This window comes from Gallus gallus, chromosome 2, assembly GCF_016699485.2.
Source record: "Gallus gallus isolate bGalGal1 chromosome 2, bGalGal1.mat.broiler.GRCg7b, whole genome shotgun sequence".
Classification (NCBI taxonomy): domain Eukaryota; kingdom Metazoa; phylum Chordata; class Aves; order Galliformes; family Phasianidae; genus Gallus; species Gallus gallus.
The window spans coordinates 99,950,391-99,960,048 of record NC_052533.1 but is presented as its reverse complement, the minus strand read 5'-3'; the positions used below and the strand labels follow the sequence as shown (position 1 = coordinate 99,960,048).

Here is a 9,658-nt window from a genome sequence, read left to right as displayed (position 1 = left end):
GTTATAAGCTATCATATCCATTGCTTGCATATAGGTGAAGTTTGAAAAAGTATTCATCTTCCACTCTGCATGAACACTGATTTTCCCTGTGAATTCTCACAGACCAATTCTCCAAGTACTTATAACAAGTCTTCAGGAAAGGAGAAAGAGAAGGATGAAGTGAATAGACAGATTTCCCTAGCTTCCCTGTACTACTATGAACAGCAACAACCATTCAAAAGTCTTCTATTATCTATTGTCTTTTTCTCTTTTCCCATTTTTATCATGCTTATGAATGCATTATTTCTAACCCGAATTTCATCTCAGCTGTATTGTTTGTTTTGATATATAGATGGTTGAACTGGGTGATTTTGTAGGTCTTTCCCAACCTTGGTGATACTATGATTCTGCAATAGATGGTTATCTTTCATGAGGTTCCAAAGAAAGGTTAGCATATTACAGTGCTTCTAAAAAATTTATTTTCTTATTACTAGAAGGTACTTTGTTAAATACAGAAGCACAATTCTGTATCAATTAAACAACCTTCTGCAGTACAACTCATCCTGATAATCATCGTGCAGGGGACAGATGTAGGACCAATATTTGAACCTGACCCCATTTTACTTTAAGTAACTTTTAGCTGAGCATGAAGAAAACACAAGCACAATTTTGCACTCAACATGATGGAAGTTTTGTTGCAGCCTCTACCTCTAGCTTTCCTTTGGCATGGCTAGACCTGCTCTCCTCCAAGTCATTTAGAAGAAATGGAAATGAACTGGCAACCCTCACACATGGACCTAGCTTGCAAACAAGCCAACCATCTCCTGAGCTAATCTGTGAGGGCTGCTTCAAAACTAATACCTCCTACTTTATTATGTCAGTCCGTGACATCATAGACACATGTTAGTATTATGACAGTAGTGGCTGAACCTTCCCACTGATATTCCATTACATTTTGTTGCCTTGTGACAAGTGGCAGCAGAGGGGCAGTCCAACAAAACGGTGTCTGACATGGAAGTATATATGAAAAGAAAGGGATGGAGTTGAATTCCTCCCTGGAAAAATCTGCACCTACTGACATTCTTTGACAGTTGCTGAACACTTCTGGAGACCAAATATTGGCTGTGAGCATAGAGAAGTGGTGGGTGGTATGTTTCAGCAGCAATGCTGTCACAGCAGCTGTGAAACAGTTAGTCATGTCGGCGAGTGCAAATTTAAAAAAAAAAAAAAAGAGAGAGAGAACAGCATGCAGGCTTTTGTTCATCACAGGTGAAAATACATAGCTAATGGTGGCAACTGTGTTGAAAAATAGCGTATTGTAGCTGAGAATTTGCTCTGTCAAATAGAATTACTGCGCTCTTTGTATCTGCTGTATTTTCCATGAAAATAAACAGGAGGCATCACTTTCAGAGTGACCTAAATACATACATTCCTAATCCATTTCTCTAGGTCAAAACACTTACAGAATCATAAGTAAAAATAAGCATTTGGTAGAATACTAGCATTGAATTTGAAGTGCTGCTACAATCATTCAGCTTCTGTATTCTTATGCATAAGTACTAAGGACCTAATTTATTTTCAGATTGATACTCAAGAGGCAGGAGACAAATTTGAACCAATGTTATCATTTCCCCATTTTGAGGGGAAGAACAGAAAGCAAGTGAAGCTGTTTGTAACTGATACAAAGAAAGCAGACAAATGTGCATTTCTACTGCCAGTCATGCCAGGGGAAGCAAGAACCTCCTCCCTGCCAGCCCACCTCAGCTGCTCATCAGCACCTAGCATAGGAATTTCTGCCTTCCTCGAACTCCCTTCCATCAAGACAAATGGCATGAAGCAGCCCACCTCATTCTACCTAAACTGGAAGGACTGCTCACTGTCACTGTTCAGATGACAAAATCTGGCACAGCTTGGTCATCAGTCAGAAGCTGTCTTTCTGCAATCGTAGACCAGAGGTTAGTGGTAAGACTTAAAAAAAAAAAAACAAAAAAAACAAAACAAAAAAAAAAACCCTTTTAATATTTCTCCAAAAAGTATCTCAAAGAGTTAACCGAATACTGAACAACAGCATTGAGGACTATGTCACAGGGAGAGCATAATCTATCTTTCCAAATGGGTAAGTAGCTACTGGTGAGCCCGAGGCTCAGAGGGTGATACACACTTGGGAGAAATGATACAGCTTCGGTGACTTTGTCCTTTAATAGCTACCTGCAAGTATCTCTTGCAAACACGATAGGTGATCATTCCTCATCCACCTAGGATATGGTTCTCATTATCTTCTATTCATATGGTACACTCCCCAAGGCATTTCTATTACCTATTCTGTATCTGATGATTGTTCATTTTTATTTTCTAGGTAGAGTATTTATCTCATGTCAACTAATAGAAAATAACAAGGTGCATTTAGCAGGAAAGGCTGTGTGGATCTGAATAAAATAAATTTTAAAAATCCTCAAAACAGAAGCCTGTAAAAGTCCTCCCAGTTCTCCCATTGTCTCTTGGTAGGATAGACCACAAATCAATACAACATCTAAAGCAGCAATAGTACCTTATTTCAATTAAACTTTATCACTGTTATGCTCTACTCATTGATTTTAATAGCAGAACATTATAACTGTACTATAAGGTTATTTGGGTCTCTTGCAAAGCTGAGACTTCTATTTTATTTATCTCTTGAATGCATAACTATGTTTACTTCCAGTGCAACCACATTTACTTTCGCCAGGGCTGAACCTGGTTTATTATCTCAAATGTTGTCGTCATAAAGTAATTGCACAGAAATACTGGTGAGAAGAAACTTCTGCCATTCATAAGGCAGAGGTTCTTTTGCTCTAATGAACATGCCTGTTAGTGAAAAATGGAAAAGGGTAAGAAGCAAAAGCATCTTCCAAAAGAGAAAAAAAAGAAAGAAAAGAAAGCATAGAGACACACTGCCTGTTGCCATGACATATTTATACAATTAATATTTCTCTCTACGTTATCCTACACATCAAAACCATCTCTGATGCTGTTGCTATAACAAAATCCCCTGCCTCTATAATAGGAATGATCCTTTTCACTAATGGCTCATATACTGCATGCCTTCAGCACTGTCAAAACCTGAAAAACACAGAACTTTTTCACTGATGATTCCACTATTGATTCAATGGCATTCAAGTTATTACTGGGCTCCTTCTATGGATGCATCATCACCAGTACCCTACTGACTTCCAACAGTATTAGTCCATTAAAACTGTCAATAACTCAAATCAAAAGAGTACTCAAGACTGACTTAGATCAATAGACCTGATGAATGATGCATACTCCCACTTCACTTAGATAGAGATTGTTAATATAAGTGATTTTAATAGTATTTCATTCTATAGTTCCTGCAGCCTAGTCATTAACATTCTGGGTTAATTGGGGTTGATAGATTATCGAAGGGAGAACTGTGCAAATGAACTGAGGTGATTACTTTCCCACACTTGTTTCCAACCCTCATTAGAAATAGTAAAGGCAGAAATGTTGCTATGCTCAGCCCAGGCCACTATCAGTATGAAGTCATCCGGCTTTGCCTTTTGCTTTGGAATCTTTACAGGTGATAATTTTGTGGCAAAAAGAAGAAAGAGGCAAAAGGAGACAAACTGAAGAAGGAAGAGCTTCCCAGATTTGAAGGCCCTAAGACAAAGCATCTATAAATGCCTGAAGTACAACCAGCTTTAACACACAACCTGCTTTACTAGCAATTCTGAGTGCTTTGAAATTCATGGCCTGGTCTCACATTTTTCTTCAGGATTGATGTTCCAAGGCACACTACAACAAGTGGCCGCAGAAACAAAACTCTGTTGAGTACAGTAGCCTCAAGTTGCACCAGGGTGAGTTTAGGTTGGATATCTGGAAAAACTTCTTTACAGAAAGGGTTGTTAAGCACTGGAATAGGCTCCTCAGGGAGGTGGTTGAGTCACCATCCTTGGATGTGTTTAAAAACAGTTTGGATGTGGTGCTCAGGGACATGATTTAGCAGAAGGTTGTTAGGGTAGAATGGTTAGGTTGTGGCTGGACTCAATGATCTTTAACGTCTTTTCCAACCTTAGCAATTCTATGATTCTATGATTCCCATGTTTTTCACCAACTCATCTCCAAAAATACTTAGACCAAAGGCAGTGCCACATATTTATCAAATGAGACCTCATAAAACCCTGTGTTGTGCTTGCCCATTGCTTCCATCAAGAAACCATTTGAACTTTTCATAGGTTCTCAAATATTACAGTGTGAAACTAGTACTAGGTCTAGTAAAAACAAATCCTTTCCTCCCTAAACTTTAATCCTTCAAGAAGGACTTTTCTGTCTTCTTGGGAGCTCTACCAGCTAATTTCCTTGAGACTTTAATGTATTAGAAGACTTAGTGTCTTCTGTTTTGCTCCTATAAGAGCACTGGGTTGTTCATCTTATGTGAACATTCAAAAAAAAAAAAGAAAATCAACATATTAAATGCATTCTAGACAGTTCACAAAGTCCTCTCTAAAAAAGCCATCTCTACTTCTCAGTTTTCTCTACTGAATTCAACACCTATAGTTTTACTTAAAACAACTTACCATTTAAATATAGTTCTAACACCACAAGCAGTGATGGTCTTCTATCATGAATATAGTGCTCTCTCTTCAGTTAGCAAGAACTCCCACCAAGACCTCTGTACTTTCTTTTAGTATGTATTTCAGAACAGAGAAATCAAAGTAAATGCCTTTCAAAATGAGGTCATGCATAGTTCCAAAATTGTTTCCATAGCAGATTTCCTTTTTCAAATAAAAATAGAAGAACAGAATTTATTTTACTGCAAAAAATATTCTCTGTTCGTTCTTTTCTTAGACAGAAGAGGTAGAAATTTTGTTTATCCAAACTTCTGAAAACAGATATCTGGCTGCACAGAGAGAGCCAAATGTTGGAAAAAGATCAGTTCAGATGAAAGAAAGGAAGTCATGGATTATTTGAGGAAAGGAGAAGGGAAGGGGAAAAAGAAAAAACCAACCACAACTGGTCCTGGCAAGGCCTCACGGTTTTAGTTATCATTCAACAGGTTGCATCACCAGAGGCACACAGTAGAAAGCTCTGCACAGATCTAGAGCTCCCACTTCAGCCTCCAAGTGCTTTATTTCAGGCATAACACACTAACTCAATTTTACAGTGTGCTTTGACTTGTAAGATAAAAAATAATTTATGAATATGAGGACAATGTGATATACTTCAACAGAAAGCCTGCTATCTCACAGCTCTGATTTATTAACTTCGCAGGAAAAGGAGAACAGTTACTACAGCTGTAATAGGTCTTCTGTTTGCTTTTCAAAGTTCACCACCCTAGAATACCATTAATAAATTAGGGAGGTGGGAACTTTCAGTGACCATAACAAAGCCTAAACAAGAACTGTATTACTAAAAAAATACAGCAGACCTCACCTCAATACATACAACTAACACACTAAGTAGAGGTGGTAACACTCTCTCAGTTTCCCTCTTGAAGTAGTTTATTTTGTACTGTTGAAAGACATCTATATGACCCTGTCAAACTGATTGGGAAAACCATCCTCAGTAAGACAGCCTTCTGAAAGATCTCAAAATAATTCGACATACTGCCAGCTACAGTCTGTACTGTTCAGCTTTTCATATCCAGCCAACATCATTCCTATAATTATCCTTAACACACTGTACTGCAGTAGCTATTCCAGTGGCATAGAGGCATATGATGTATGATTTTTGGTCACTTTTATACTGGAGTAAGCTGTTTGTAGAAAACAAGAACTTTTATATTTTTTTTAATCTCCATGCAACACAGCTCCACCCAAGAGGAACAATTGTGCCACTGCTTTTCCAATTATGTTCTTCAGCAGACATGCTTGAAATCTTAGTCACTGGAAGAAATCATTTCAGGTTGAGATCCCATTTTGCCCAACAAACAGCTTACAAGAACTAAATTGGGATATAAAATTCAGTCCTAAGATTCTTCTGAAAATGGCGATAAGTAGACAGTCTACTAAAACTGCTGGAGACATTTCGTTGAATAAGAGTAACCCGTAACATAAGCCTGCTACAAATTTCATGTAATTTATTGTGGATCAGAGGATTTGAATGGAAAACTACTTGGAGTAGCCACACACCCTCCAGTTCCTGGTTTCCTAGCTGTCGTGATTCAATTACACTAGGATGCTGCATCTTTCACAGTCTCAGGCACTTCTTTTAAAGGCAGTGAAGATGCTTGAAAATGAAAGAGAAAAGAAGCCAAAGAAAAAGCTGCTATTTACTTGATCTGGAATAGCCCTGTGGTAACTCTATGTCCAGGTTCTTCTCCACCAGTTACGTGAAAAGGATAGCATTTGACAGTCTCATGGAACTATTCCTACAATCTTGTTCAGGTGGCAGACTATGTCCTAACCACTCCAGTTCAACCATGCCCCTCAAGTGTTTTGGTGATGTTTACTTGTCAGTTTCACCAGATATCTGCCTGGGGTACATTACTGCTCTTGCTACTGGGAATGATGTATATGCACCCAATTTCTGAAATGACAGCCTGTTTCCTCTCATCCTGCCTTCAAGGAATATAGATGGCACTTTACTTCTCTCTTTGCAAAGGCCTTGTATCCCTAAACATTTTAATTCCTCTCCTCCGTCTCATTTTTATTAGAGAAGAGGAATGCTCAACCTTCTCTTGGAAGTCATTTTTACTATCTGGTCAGTTACTCACTTTGTGCTCTTTTAGCTCCTCAGTTAATCAGCAAATTCCTTACATGCACCATTTCTTTGAAAACTATGGCTCCTGTGAGGCCTCCTGTGAGCTTATTGAAGACTGCAAGTCAGCAGTTATTTAGCACTAGGTGTGTACGTGCCACTTATCTTTCAGCTACATTAGATATAGGCGAAGCTATCTTTAGGTAAGTAAACAGCCTATATTTCAGCTCACATAAGGTTGAAAAAACTTTTAAAATATTTTCTGTCCCCTATTCCTTTCATGTACTACTTTAATCCCCACTCCGTGAAGACAAACAAACAAACAAAAAAGCTCTGCAACCTGTAAAAATATGCTAAAGATTTCAGGAGAATTTGTGTTTCCCCGCCAGTTTTGTGTAACAAAAGATTTTTGCCTAACTTAATTGTCTTTTACCAAAAATGTTGGAATTAATGGGATGCATTTAATTGTCAGTGAAATAGTTTGTATGTGCAGCATGCAACACTGACAAACTGCAGTACCAAACTGATTACAGCATCAGCTCTGCTGTCTGCATTATGTGAAATCTCTATACAGCGTCACAGTCAAAGCCAGTAAGCAATACAAATTCTAAACTACAAAAGGACCTAGGTTGAACCTTGCTGCTAGTGTCTTGAAACAGATCTTGCCACTTGTGCAGACTTTGTTTTTACTTTTTTTAAATGAGTGTAGTATGTAGGCTCTTGTTCATTGCTTGCACAGGTATACAGCTAACAGTGATGACTATGATGAAAACAGCATTTTGTAGAGCAAATTCTGAGCTATCGAATGGCGTTCTCGTGGGGTTTTTTTGTATCTGTTGTAGTTCCCATGGAAATAAATAGGAGGCATTACTTTCAGAGTGACCTATGTAATAATTATCAAATAAGTGCTGTAAAATAGTAAAGTTAACGGCATTGCACATTGAGCAGTTAGACTAAGAAGTGGGAGCAGCAATTGTAAAAATAATTAAACCTGTTCTGCTTCTAACTCTTTATGCTATTAAAAGCCACTTGCAATTTTAGACCTCTACAGAATAATGAAAAACTAAAGATGCATTATTCAAACAAGTGAAAATGTTTTACTGTGTATTCTCTTAGCAGCACTTGGAGGTATTAGCTCCTACTTCAAGTAGGAAGAAAAAAACACTAGTATATATGTTTTTTGAGATTAATCAAACTTCAGTCACTAGTCAGGTTATATCTTGGTCAGACCAGTGTCTGACCACTCTAAAAGCCACCACTCACTTTGAAAGACAGGTAAGCATGTTACAGTTAAAGGGGCAAGCACAAGATACTTGAGGAATCAAACATTCTGCCTTGAGGGGCTCTGTTAGTATTATATGGAATCCAGGGATCAGGTGAAGGAGAAGAAATAAGAATGGTATTATTTGACCTTGACCTAGATGAGAACAGCAATTTAGGAGATTATAGTATAGACAAAATGCACAGCTAGTGGCAACAAAGCATTTTAGCAAAGATTATTACCAGACCAGGAAAAGCATTTCCATTCAAAGCACCTATGTGAGTTAGATGGTCTCCTTTCAGTGTTTTCCTTGATGATTTTAAGGGAAGGACATATGAAGCATTCTGACAAAAATTATGAAAAAAATGACACAGATGACACCAAGATGAAGAAACAGTAAAATACTCAGAAGGGCAATGTCAATGTGATTTTGATAAATTGGACAAGTGGTACAAGAAGATGAAAGATGGCAAAGACCAAAGTGATTGATTTCTCACTGCTGTATCTAGCACTCATCTGCAAAACAAGAACCACAAACTCCAAGGACTGAATGAAGATTTGAGTCTACTGGAACTAAACAGGAGTCACTAACTACTGCAAATGAAGTTGCGTAGATTTTCTCTATCTATGACAAGTAAGGGCTTCTATTCCATTCTACTCAACAACAAAGAAAATAGAGCCTTCAATTTTGAGGAATAAAGATTAAAATAAAAATTAATATAAAAAGAAACTGAGCTGCTTGTTCTTGTTGCTATCAAGGAAACAGGGATCAGGTTATACAGCAAATGAAGGAATGGATTCTAGCATATCTACCGCTATCTTCCCCATGTTTTCCAGTTGCCCAAGATCTAAGGAGAAGCATCAGGTTCATTCAGTTTACTCAACTGATACATACTTAAAACAACAACGGTACCAACCAAAATTACAAATGATCAAATCAATATGGTTACATTTTGGCCCTCTAGTGCTTTTTACTCAGAACAATAGTATTTCTGGGGATATCTTCAGATAAATAAGGAAATAGATGAAATCTTCCTAGACTACTGGAAATAAAGTTTGATTGTACTCTACCAGAAGAAGATGCACTTCTCAGTTGATATGCAGGTCATTTATTCAACCACTCATTTTCTGCACACTCTTATACAACATGAACGTTGCAATAAAAACCCTTATCATTGAACCTGACGCCTCAGTATTTCATTAAAAAAATCATTTTGTGAAGTATCGTTACAATATTCTATGTTCTTGTTTATTTTCCAGTTTATAAGACCAGCACCATGAATCTACATTTTCCTTGAAAAGCCAGCTACTCTACTAACCAGTTAATTGACATATAAAAAATAAATTAATAATATTGAAGTGAGATTTGTCATTATTATTCCATGCTTTCTACTCTATTTTACTGTTTAAAAGACAATCACAGCATAGAATGACAATTTGTACCATTATTTGAAGTACATCTAGACAAAAGTCATATCTGTAACTACAACTAAAAGGTTTCTGTGAGTAATGGAGTTTACTTGAGAGAAGTTTCCCACAAGATCTTTAGATCAACTATATCCCTCTGAACACAGTGATGCCCATCAAGGTGGTGAAGTCAAAGGAGAAATGTGCCTTTGCAGTGCATTCATGATAGATAAACAGTTAACTTCTAAGATTATATTTTTCCTCTCTAGAAATTGGTGCTATATACTATCTCAAAGCTGTTTGCTCCTCTGGAAT

General features: G+C 37.4%; 1 long non-coding RNA gene across 3 annotated transcripts; it reads left to right on the top strand.

The window, feature by feature from the left end:
* Positions 1-907: 907 nt before the first annotated feature.
* LOC121109802 lies at positions 908-8,609 on the top strand. Of its 3 annotated transcripts, none has more exons than XR_005857768.1 (3): positions 908-1,103; positions 1,562-1,934; positions 3,557-8,609. It is a non-coding gene; the product is annotated as an uncharacterized LOC121109802 (long non-coding RNA). The 3 variants fall into 3 exon arrangements; XR_005857770.1 differs by having other exon boundaries at positions 908-1,120; XR_005857769.1 differs by having other exon boundaries at positions 908-1,127.
* The last annotated feature ends 1,049 nt before the right edge of the window (positions 8,610-9,658 follow it).